At 45.4% G+C, this 12,116-nt stretch overlaps 1 long non-coding RNA gene and 1 other non-coding gene across 2 annotated transcripts; both read left to right on the top strand.

The window, feature by feature from the left end:
• The first annotated feature begins 2,092 nt into the window (after positions 1-2,092).
• LOC138374509 (uncharacterized) lies at positions 2,093-4,752 on the top strand. Its single transcript, XR_011231385.1, has 3 exons — positions 2,093-2,133; positions 2,418-2,560; positions 3,568-4,752. It is a non-coding gene; the product is annotated as an uncharacterized lncRNA (long non-coding RNA).
• On the top strand, positions 2,856-2,978 carry LOC138375193 (small nucleolar RNA SNORA26). The gene has a single exon (XR_011231447.1). It is a non-coding gene; the product is annotated as a small nucleolar RNA SNORA26 (small nucleolar RNA).
• Positions 4,753-12,116: the final 7,364 nt, after the last annotated feature.

Below are 12,116 nucleotides of genomic sequence, written 5' to 3'. Positions count from 1 at the left end.
CACACTCACAGCCATAGTTAAAGAAAAGGTGATGTCGCTCAGCTGTCCAAAGGGACTATAAAAAGAACAGATTCAGACTAGCCGTGTTCAGAAGACTCTTAAGATGAGAAAGGGGAAGGGGCAGTAAACTGGTGTTCCCTGTCCCATTTCAACAAAAGCCTTTGAATATCTGCGACGGGGTGGCTGGCTGCAAGGATTTATTGCTAAATTTTATCTGTCAACCCAGATAAACGACTGAGGCAAAAATCTCAATCAATGTAGGTTTATTAAGCCAAGATTTTGAGGACGCGCCCGGGAAAAACACCAACCCCTGACAAGCTGTGGCTGTTTTTCCAAAGGGGAAGTTGAAACCTTCAGCATTTTAAAGGCATCTAGAGAGAAGGAAAAAGGCAGGGGTGGGGGGTGGGGAGCCGGTGATGAGGCAGTGGCTCAAGAAATCTACATTTTACATAAAATAAGAGAGTGAAGGAAGCATCAATTATGTAGCTGTCCCTGGGTAGGTGCAAGAATGTCTGACTCTGTCTTGTCTCCAGCTCTGTTGCCTGTAAGATAAACTTGTAATTCATTAGTGTGGAATGCACAGGCTTTTAGCTTTAGGTGCTAGACATAGGTCGAATTTGCATGTCCTGGCTTATGGGAGGTTAGCAAGGAATTTCCTTAATGAATGATCCGTGGGCCCAGTTCTTCCCAGGTGCCTGAAGCTGTGATTTTCTTTTTACATATCTTAATTTCCTCTTCTCACCAAAATCACCTTCATCACACCCCAAACCATACCCTACAGCAGACCCTATCATTCCCCTGTTAAAAAAACCATGAGGATGGCTTTCTGTGTTTCTTAGCATAAAATACAAACTCCATCAGAGCCTTCTGCATGGTCTGGCCCCAAGCCACTCTCATCTCAGGCCACTCTGCTCCTATATTCTTAAGTTCCATTTACACTTGTGAGTTCTCAAATAGTTCGAGCACTTTCCCATTCTACCATGGGGCTCTGAGAAAGCAGTTCTATCTGCCTTCAGACTCCCAGCCCCACCAGAGCTGCCTATCTTGATCAATCAAGTGTAGGCTATTTTTTGGTTTCCCTTCCTGCATATCCCCCCCCTACACCCCCCGCCCCAAGCCTTGGGAAAGCCAGTGTAGCATAGCTTTTGAGGGGCTCTGTCTTCAGACTGCCTGGGTTCAAATCCTGGCTCCACCGGTTGCTAGCTGTTCTGTGAGCCTGGGCAAGTTACTCAACATAACTGTTTCCCCATCTATAATTTGGAGACGATAAAAGGTATTTTGAGGATTAAATTTGGTAACTGATGGTAAGCACCTGAAACAGTAATGGAAGTTCTTATTTTAGTAGATACTCCAATTTTATTCCACTTATTTGTTTGCTAAGTTCGAGTCTGTTACCGTGGGGATGCTATGGTGGCCCTCCGCACCCCCACCCCACCCCCAGCTGATTAGGGTCTACTTACTGAGCGCTGCAGACAAATGAACAGGGAGCACGAGGAAAGGAAGCTACACCTTCTAGGTTTAGGAGGGGCATGAGCGTGAGCTTGTTGAACAAGACATGGTCTCAGAGGCTTCTCTTAAGCTTCGGTGTAGGCGGACACAGAACCTGCACACACACTGGACTGGTATGCTTTTAGGACATGAGACCTCAAGGCCGTGGCCCAGGCCTGGAGAAAGTGCGCAGGCCTCCTCAGAAGAGCACAAGAGGAAGGCAGGCTGGCCTGAGAGAGTTGATGCACCAGTGCCGAGGACTGGCGGGGCGCCCGAAGAATCCGGTTTCGAGAAGGATGCTCAGCGCTGGGCTGGCTTGTCCCCCGGCCAGAGCGAGAGCCAGACCCAGGCGGGCCCTGGACACCGGCAGCTGCCAATGGTGGGACCGACCCGCCCCGACCCCAGATTTCCGGGATATCGGCTGCCCGCCCCGCGGCCCTCCTCGCCCCGCCCCGGCTCAGGGATTTCCTGGTGATTGGCTGTCCAACCGGTCCTGGGCCCCGCCCCCGCCCAGGGAGTTCCCGGTGATTGGCTGCCGGTCCTGCGAGCCTCCGCCCCGCCCCGCCCTGGTGCAGCCCCTCTCCTCGCCGCCTTGTTGGTGTGCGCGCTGCAGTCGCCGGTCTCTTTGTCCCGCGCGGTTGGGTGGTGAGTGTGTCTCTGGCCTTTCGCGTCTGGCGGGGAGGGCGCCCGGGCGTGTCGCGGCCCGGGTAGGGGTTGGTCTTTCCCCGCGTCCCCTCGAGCTTTGCCCGCCGGGAGCTCTGCTGCTCTCGGCGGCCAGAACGGAGGGGTAGAGCAGCCCTCGGCGGCCCGGGGGGCGGGCGGCCGTGCCCGTCCCGGGGCCGCACGAGGCACAAGCGCCGCGCCCGGCCGCCTGCAAGTTTCCCGTGGCCCGCCCCACGCAGTAACACGTTTGCGCTTTCCGTCCCCAGCACTGATCCGCCGCCACTTTGTAGCGGGTTTCGGGCCGGACCCCGCCTGCAGCCGCAAGAGCCCCCCTCGGGCCCACCTTGACTCCAGAGTTTGTCTCCAGCGTCTGCGGAGGTGCTGCGGCCTCAGTTCTGACTAAGCACAGGTATGTCCCTGACCTTGAGTGAAATGAAACGACCCAGGCCCGGAGCACGTGGCCAATGGCGGCCGGGGTGTTGCCAGGCGCGTGTTTGGTGCAGAGGCCCGAATCCGGCTCGCCCTTAGCAGAAAGGAATTTCCCATATACGGGCTTACCAAGCAAAAGAGCTGCTTCTGATGGGTTTTTCGGACTTATTTTTGAAGAAACTGCTGATATCCGCGAGGTATTGACCAGAGAGCAGTGCAAGAAATAGCAGCGAGCCCTGTTTAAAAAAGAAAAAAATCCCCCATCGCCCTTTCCTGTGCCCTTTTAAAGTTGACGCAGTGCTTTAAGAGGCTAACACAGAAGGGTAAAGTAACTCTCCATAAAACCCAGAGAAGAGATTTTTAAAACTCCTCTTTGGAACCTGTCTGGAGTCACAGCTGAACTAGAAAATATTGTGAGAAGCTAACAGCCTATTTCGGCTTCTGTATCTATGGCTTGCTTGCTTGATGCTTAGCTTGGGCGAAGCCATGACAGGCTTCAGAAAAACTGAGAAAACCCAGGCCCCAGGGAGGCCACCGTAAGTTACTTCCTGAAGATAAACGGCTGGAAAGTCCCGGGGCCCCAACCGACCAATCAGATAAAAAGGGCAAGGCATGATCAGCGTGTGAACAGCTTGTGCAAGGCGTGTGTTTCCAGTATCGCTTGTAAACCAGAAACCAGAGTCTTGTAACAGCAGCGAGTATAAAACTCGCCCTAAGACTAAGCTAGGGGTCTTTGTCGAGATAGAGGCCACTGTGCTGGCGCTCTGAGACTCGGACCCTAGCTCGAGCTAGTGAATAAAACTTCTGGTGATTTCAGCCTCACTGACTCTGTCATTCTGTCCCATGGTATTGTGGACCCCGGTTCTTACAATATTTCATTACAATTTAAGCACCTTTGTGATTTTTTATACAGTTCATAGAACCAGTGGTACATTGAAGTTTTCTTTGTTTAAAAGGTTGTTTTAAAACTTTTCTCCCTTTTTATAGATTGAAAACTACAGACACAAGCCATTGAAGCTGGGATGCTCTGATGCTGGTATTTCAATTGACGTATAGGTCTATCTGGAAATATCCAGCCGTTGTTAACATAATGAGAACCGCTTGTCCCGCATCGATGTAACCTGGCAGCCAGGGAGAGTGGACTGCAACGCCTATGCATGAACAATGATGCCATCAGTGTACTAGTCGGTGGGGTGCTAGACACCCGGCCATCATATTCAGAATGACTGAGCCAGTAGAGCAACGAGTCTGCATCAAATTTTGCGTTAAGCTTGAACGTTCCTCTGCGGAAACCATTCGGATGATTCAGAAGGCCTTCGGGGGCAATGCAATGAGTGCAGCAAAAATAAAAGTGTGGCACAAACACTTCAAAGATGTTCAAGAATCTGTTGAAAGTGATTCACTTTCTGAAAGGCCTGCCACAAGCAGAACACCTGAGAATGTTGAATGTGAACTGTGTGAGGTCTCAAGGTGCCTACTTTGAAAGGGACTGAAGCGTCATTGTCCTATGTACAGTGTTTCTTGTATCTTCAGTAAATGTCTCTATTTTTTATATTACATGGCTGCATACTTTGCGAACAGACCTTGTATACCAACTATCACTCTACAGTTACAATAGGAAAGTGCCTCTAATAAGGTCAAATATCATGACTGACTTGTGTCAACCATGTGTCCGTGCACTGGCACAGGAGTTAAAGCAGTAGGACGATGCTGGTGGTGACAGGGCAGTGTAGAAGATGCTTCATGTTCTTTTCATTTAATTCTCACAACCTTGGTAGATTCTATTCTTCTATCTTACAGATGAAGAAATGTGTTAGGTAGTAACTCAAGTTCTATCATGCATAAGTACTGAACAAGGAGCCTCACGTGTGTAACTTTTTGGCAGTGTGACTTCTGGAAAGTCACTCTTGAGATTTGGTGTCCTGATGTAACAGTAAAATATTTAAACTGATTCAGTCAGTTGGAGGAAAGGACCACAATAGAGCTCTTAAGAATATAATCTGAGGCCGGGCGTGGTAACTCACGCCTGTAATCCTAGCACTCTGGGAGGCCGAGGCTGGTGGATCGCTCGAGGTCAGGAGTTCGAGACCAGCCTGAGCAAGAGCGAGACCCCATCTCTACTAAAAATAGAAAGAAATTATCTGGCCAACTAAAATATATATAGAAAAAAAAAATTAGCAGGGCATGATGGCGCATGCCTGTAGTCCCCCCAGCTACTCGGGAGGCTGAGGCAGTAGGATTGCTTGAGCCCAGGAGTTTGAGGTTGCTGTGAGGTTAGGCTGACGCCACGGCACTCACTCTAGCCTGGGCAACAAAGCGACACTCTGTCTCAAAAAAAAAAAAAAAAAAGAATATAATCTGTATTTAATAATACTTAACTGCGTTGAACCTAGTGAAGGTTTCCAAAATTTGGCACAAAAGGAAGCGTGTCAGTGTATTAGGTATTTTGGGTATATGTATCATAATGAGGTAAAAAGGGACTTAATATGAAAGTATTAGAGCCCACAGGGAAAGTTTTCATGTGGGAGGAAACAACAGTCTAGCAAGATTGGCTTTGTAATAAGAGGCCATACATGGCTAGAACAAGTTTATTCCCATTAACCAATCTGCATGTAGAGCAGTTGAGATCTTTTTATTAGCCTGTCAGTTAAAAATAACTCATTTTCCAGAACCTTTAAATAAAGGTATTTAATGTTTATTTTAAAAGTCATTCTTAATGTTTAATTCATAGAATTGTCCTGGCCTTAACATCTAAACTTGATTTCTTTCTATATTGTTCAGCCTCATAAGTCCTTTGGGCAATGTATTCAACAAATATTGTTGGTTGGCCATTAATGCTGGGGTGGGGGAGAGAAAAAGGAAATAAGTGCATTTGTATGCAGGTAGTGGTGGCCATTTATAATTTGAGATAGGGCTGGCCAGGGAGAGACTCGATCAATATAGACCTGAAAAAACTGAGGGGCAGGGGCCAGGGCTACATGTATATAATTGAGGGGAGAGTAGATGTGTTTAAAGGTTTGGAGAAAGCAAAGCAAAGTGCCTCTTAAGGGGAGGAGAATTTCATGTCTGTATGCAGGGATGGTGATGAGGTGGTTATTTTAAACTATGGTGGCAACTTGCTTTCTGGCCTCCCCAGGTCTCTGAATGTTTTAACTAGAATGCTCCCTACTGCATATACATTCCCACTCTCAACCTAAATTTCTCTGACCACCGTCAGCCCTTCTTCCCCCTCAATTTCTTTATTGCCCTGTAATGGGCTTATAGCACTCAACTGTACACTGTGTACTTGCCTAACTGCTTCTCCGTTCTTTAGGCCCTGGACCATTAGAGCTAAAGTCCATCTTGATCCCCACCATATTCATAGGGTCTAGTCAAGTGCCCGGCATATAGGTTCTCAAATCCATCATGACTAGTCCAAGTAGCAGCTTCATTTATAATTAAATTTAATACCAATATTTGTTCCATTGTGTTGGGTTGTATATAGCATTCCAATGAGTGGCTTAGTCCCCTACTTGGGGGGGGGGGCAGCATAATGTTAAGAGCCTTGGTTGAAGTCCCTACCCTTCCATGTTTCATCTTAGATCAGTTACTTAGCCTTAGTTAGGTTCTATAAACTGGTAATTGCAATAGCAGTTAAGATTAAAATGAGTTGTACGTGGCACGTCCAACTACCTGGTAAGTAGTAAGTATTAAGTCAATGTTACTGGGTAGAAGTACTGCTTAATTATTCTAATAATACTGTATGGTCACTGCCATATTAGAACAAAATGACAACACTGGTATTTAGATAATACTAGAATAGCTTTAATGTTCATTTAATAATAAAGCACCTAACTATGGGCCAAGTACTAGTTTAGGTATAGAGAACACATCGGTGAACAAAGTGTACAGAAACCAGTGGATATGGTTGGTTGTAACCATGTAACTGGCCACATTGCAAGTACTCAACAGCTGCATGTGGCCAGAAGCAGCACAGATGCAGAACATTTCCACTACTCCAGAGCTTGGTTTCTTTGGGTTCCTACTGATCCGCTGATAGAGGCTGACAGTGTGAAGGACCCTGAGGCTTCCTGAGGAAAAATGCTGCATAGCAACGTGGGGGAGGAAGGGGATGCTGTTATAACAAAAGGCCTCTAGGAAGTGGCTTCCTCAAATGGTAAGTAGCTAAAGGGAAAGGAAATTCGAGAGAAAACAATCACAAAGCCTTAACAGGCTATAGCAAGCTGTGGCAGAACGAGGGGTGCCTAAGATAATTCACCAACAGTGGTCCAGAGAATGTGGGCCCAGGGAATGGCAATGTTTTCCAAGTATAGTCATGATGAAAGATGTAAAATCTGCACGTGTTAAAGTCTGACTGAAGGCTAGCAAATAGTCTTCCAGAATGAGCACTGGATTCACAAACTGCTCCATGTTCTACTCCAGAGTCCTAATGCCCTGTGCGTCATCTGACCCGAGGCCCTGCATCTGCCACAGGTCAACTGCTCAGTAGCCACGTGTGGCTGGGGCAGCACACATGAACCATTTCCATTGCTGCAGCTTTATTGGCAGTACTGTCAGAGATTACATGATGCAACCGCCTTGTTTTTCAGAAGAGAAAACCTGCCAGACTAGGACCTAAAGATACCAAGTCCTAATCCCTGAAACCTGTAAATGCTAACCATATTTGCAGATGTGATTAGATTAAGGGTCTTGAGATGGGGGATTATCTTGGATAATCCTGGTGGGCCCTAAATGTGATCACACAGGAAGGAGAGGGAGGCAGAGAGGGACATTCCACACACAGGAGGTGGCTCTGTGAAGACAAGCAGATTTGAAGATGCTGGCTTTGAAGACTGGAGTGAGGCAGCCACCAGGAGCTGGAAGATGCTAGAGCCTCCTAAGGGAGGATGCATTTGATTCGGCACGCTGAAACGGATTTCTGACTTCTGGATTTGAGAATCGGGAAATAAATTTCTGTTATTTTAAGCCACTGCTAATGCAGGGACTAAAGCTTAAAATCACAAATATAGCTGGGGCTAGAACCTCACCTTCTCGGCCTGCCTCCACCGTTTATTAGTGCCTCGTGGGTGGATGGGAGTAGATCTTATCTATTCATCAGTCAGATTTTAAAATTTCATAGATATGGCAATGGATTTAAAATTTATTTAGAGTTTAGTCATGAGAGATATGAGCATGTGGCAAAAATAGGCAGGATTAGCAAATGCCTCCTAATAAACCATTATAAAAATTAAAGGATCAGTTTATGATTTATTGGCATGTGACTTATATAGTATAAAACACCAAGTTAAAAAAATTCAGGCTGGGCGTGGTGGCTCACGCCTGTAATCCTAGCACTCTGGGAGGGCGAGGCAGGAGGATCACTTGAGCTCAGGAGTTCAAGACCAGCCTGAGCAAGAGCCTGTCTCTACCAAAAATAGAAAAAAATAGCCGGGGTGGTGGTGGCACATGCCTTTAGTCCCAGCTACACAGGAGGCTGAGGCAGGAGGATTGCTTGAGCCCAGGAGTTTGAGGTTGCAGTGAGCTATGATGACACCACTGCACTCTACCTGGAGCGATGGAGTCTCAAATAAAAAAAAAAAAAAAAAAGCAAAACCAAAAACTCAATGCTCTGTTGATGAAAAGATTGTATATGTTGTTTATGTGTTAATCGCAGTAATACCTTTTAAAACTTTTGAAACTATAGAATCTCATTCTCATGGCGAAGGAAGTCAGATCAAACTGAACCCATTTGTCTACCCTTCATAGCAAACCCCAGACCTGCCTGAACAGTGTCTATATAAAAATCCATTTGAAATTGAAATTTAGATTATATAAAGGATATAAAGTGAGATTCTGACCAAAATCAGGTCCTGATTTTTTGCAGGGTGGGAGGCATGAAAGGGAACAGTATATTTTTACTTAAACTGCCCACCATTCCTCATTGCCTCTTCTGTTTCTTACTGACAGAACTGAATACTTGTTTCCAACATCTGAGTGCTATCTCCCACTCCCAAGAGAAGTTTCATTATTAAGAGTCTAAATATTTCTGCCTAAACATGGCCAATCTTATTCCTTTTGAGATGTCTCCATACAAAATAACAATCTCTAGCTCCCTGTTGAAGATTTAATTACCCAGCCTGCAGGTAACCTGACTATTCAAATGAGCTCGCTCCGAAGCAATAAGGTAGAAATGCTCCCACATTTCGTTCTTCACTCTGAGGTAACATTTTGCTCCTAATAACCTTCTAGCTCCACGCCCTCTGCTTGGTCACAGCTAGATCCACAGGTTTGACGCTGCTTAAATCATGTCCCCCACAAAGCCAATGAAAAATGTTTGAAGACACTCAGCTTGTCACAGCCTGAAATTTCTCCAAGACCCATGAAACAAAACAGAATTGTGCCCTGAGTAAACAACCAAGTTGCAGGTTCCTGTGTAGCTCTATACTGGTTTGGCCTCTGAAGGACTGTCAATCACAACAGCCGTGAGATATAATCTTCCCAGCAACTTTCCCCATGTGCAAGGTTTCTTTCAGAATGAGTCTGCTTCTTAGTCCAAATTTAACTTTTCTGCCATTTTTCTCATAGACAATTGGCTATTTGAGCAAAGCAAATTTCTGGCCCTCTCAATGTTTCCACGGGTTCTGTGGGTAACTGGAGGACCGCTTTGTGCATCACAACGGATATCATCCTGATGGGGAGCATCCTGACCTTCAAACCTCTTCTGCCTGTCAACATCTCTTGCTCTTGACATTACTTCATCATCAGAAACTACTTTTAACATTTCAAGTGTCTCACTTGCAGATTTATCTAACTTTACACAATATTTAATATGAATTGTTTGCTTTAAATAATGATCACTCACTTTTATGGTGGAAAAAAAGAGTAACTCTATTTACCTCTACGAACAAAGCTAGCCAGCAACCTTGAAAGCACTGTTGTGGTCGGATGAAATATGTTATACTCTATTCCAGCAATAGTGAATTCTCTAATTTCACAAGCCACACAATGAAAAATTAGTAAAAATTTCTACAGAAGAATACAAATGATCTTTGGAGAAGAACCTTTGAGGAAAGTTTCAGCACCATACCATCTCAGCTTGAATGCCTTGTATTTTCCCACCTACAAAAGGGTAGAAAATAAATCAGCATTTTCTCACTTGTCAAATGAATAGGAAAATGATACTGGAAATACTTTAATTATATGCAAGCAGCACTATCCCCTAAAAAGAACCTAAGATTTTTTAAAAAAATGCATCCTAATAACATGTAAATTGCCACTTGTCTTGGCTGTATATTTAGAATGAGCTAGTTTGGAATTATGGTTTTTCTGTTGATGTTGATTGATAGGGAGACTCAAATGCAAGATACCAAAATAGTCTATGTCCAAATATGTAACAAGAGAATGGATTCTGTTGTCTCCAGCCTGTCTAATACAATATGTGTGGTTGGGCTCCTAGGAATACATAAGTATTATGCCCAAATTCATCCTGCAGATACTACCTAGTGTAATCAGCTTAAAACAAATGCATACACATAGAAAAATACCACCTTGTAAGCTCTGAACACATATTTCATTTATTTCTCATCAAAGTTTGAAAAGGTTTTCACAAATTGTGATTGTACAATGCAGATGCGGGAATTAAAATTAAAGCAAGTTTTTTCAATACTTAGATATGACTTTAGATTTTATCTATTGAGTGTTTCTTATTAAGGTGAAATATAGGTAACATAAAATTTATTTTTTAGCCATTTTAAGTGTACAGTTTAGTGGCATTAAGTACATTCACAATGTTGTGTAACCACCACTACCCATTTCCAGTACTTTTCCATCATTCCCCCAAAATTCTATGCCCCTTAAACAGTAACTCCCCATTGTCCCCTCTCCCTAGCCCCTGGTAACCTCTATTCTGTTTTCTGTCTCTGTGCATTTGACTACTAAGTACCTCACATAAGTGGAATCATACAGTGTTTGTCCTCGTATCTGGCTTATTTCACTCAGCATAATGTTTTCAAGGTTCACCCATGTTGCAGCAGATATCAGAATTTCATTCCTTTTTGAGGCTGAATAATATTGCATTGTATGTATATACCACATTTTGTTTACCCAACTATCTATTGATGGGCATTTGGGTCATTTCCTCTTTTTGGCTACTGTGAATATTGTTACTGAGAACACTGGTATACAAGTAGCTGTTTGAGTTCTTGCTTTCAATTCTTTTGGCTACATACTGAGAAGGGAAATTGCTGAATCTGGTCATCCTATTTTTAATTTTTTGAGGAACCACTATACTGTGTTTTCCAGAGTGGCTACACCATTTTACATTCCACCAGAAATGCACAAGGGTTCCAATTTCCCCATATCCTCACAAACACTTGTTATTATTATTATTATTATTTTTTTTTATGAACAGTCACAATTGTACATGAAGATTCAGGTGTCTCCAGTGTTAAGTATTCTCTTCCCAGTTGCACAAGTTTTCCTTTCTTTTTTTTTTTTTTTTTTTCAGTGCTTTTCTTGCAGTGAAGACATAGACCCAGGCTCAAGACTTATGGTATTAAGGTACTTTAAGATAATTTTGTGTAGTTTGCCAACTGCAAGAATTCGATACAGTTTGACATGTTCCTTTGCTGGAGGAATCTACGTTACCTTTTTGGGAGGTTGACAGGGCTGCTTTAAGTGTTTGCATTAGAAAGGCACTTCAAAATGTAAACGTGACCTTATCCCACTTGAACTAACTTTAGCAGAAAAATCAGGAGCTAGAAACTGGCTGGGAACAACAGGAACTCGCCATTTAACTAAGGCGGTTAATCCCCATAAGCATGGTAACCCACTGTACTGCACTCCCTAAAAAGTGTGTTAAGGATAGGACCACAAGCTCACCCACTATTGTAATGCAACCGTCCCCTTCAAGATTGCAAACCCTTCAACGCTGAGGGGGTGAGCGTTAGTACCCAGCAGGGCCTAATCAGGTCGCGCTTTACTACCACGGGTTCCTTCTGGCCTCTGCGGAAGACAAGGCAGGTGCACAAGGCAGGTGGACGCCAGGTAAAGCCTGCGCTCCAGCCACTGGGAGAACTAACTTAACGCACGGGCCGCGCCTCACCTCCGCCTCCGCACCGCGGGTCCTCAGACTTCCTGTCCGCTCCCACCTCCCCTCGACGCCCCTCGGCTCGAGGCCCGGAGCAGGCGAAGGACTCAGAGAGTCCGAGGCGAGCGAGAGGGAGCAGATCCAAGCGACCGAGGGCAGGACCAACACCTGCACCCTCGCGAGAGTCCTGCCACGCCCCCGCGGGCCACGAGAACACGGAAGAAGCGCCTGCCAATCACTGGACGGGGCGGCCTTGGACGCATACGATTGGTTAAGCGCGGGGAATCTCGCGTTCCATTGGCCCCCTTTCCGGCCTCAACGCCACTCCTCGGCCTGAGTCCCCGCCCCCATGAGCGGGGGTGCCCTTCCCAACCCTGAGGTTGGAAACGTCGGAAACGCCGACACTGACCTTTGGGGCCTTGCGTTGGAACTGCCTGACTCTATAGAGTCGTGGCCTTTCGCCTTTGGT

Source organism: Eulemur rufifrons, chromosome 24 (genome assembly GCF_041146395.1).
Source record: "Eulemur rufifrons isolate Redbay chromosome 24, OSU_ERuf_1, whole genome shotgun sequence".
In the NCBI taxonomy this organism is placed as follows: domain Eukaryota; kingdom Metazoa; phylum Chordata; class Mammalia; order Primates; family Lemuridae; genus Eulemur; species Eulemur rufifrons.
Note: the sequence above shows the minus strand (reverse complement) of the source record. Positions and strands in the feature narration are given on the sequence as shown.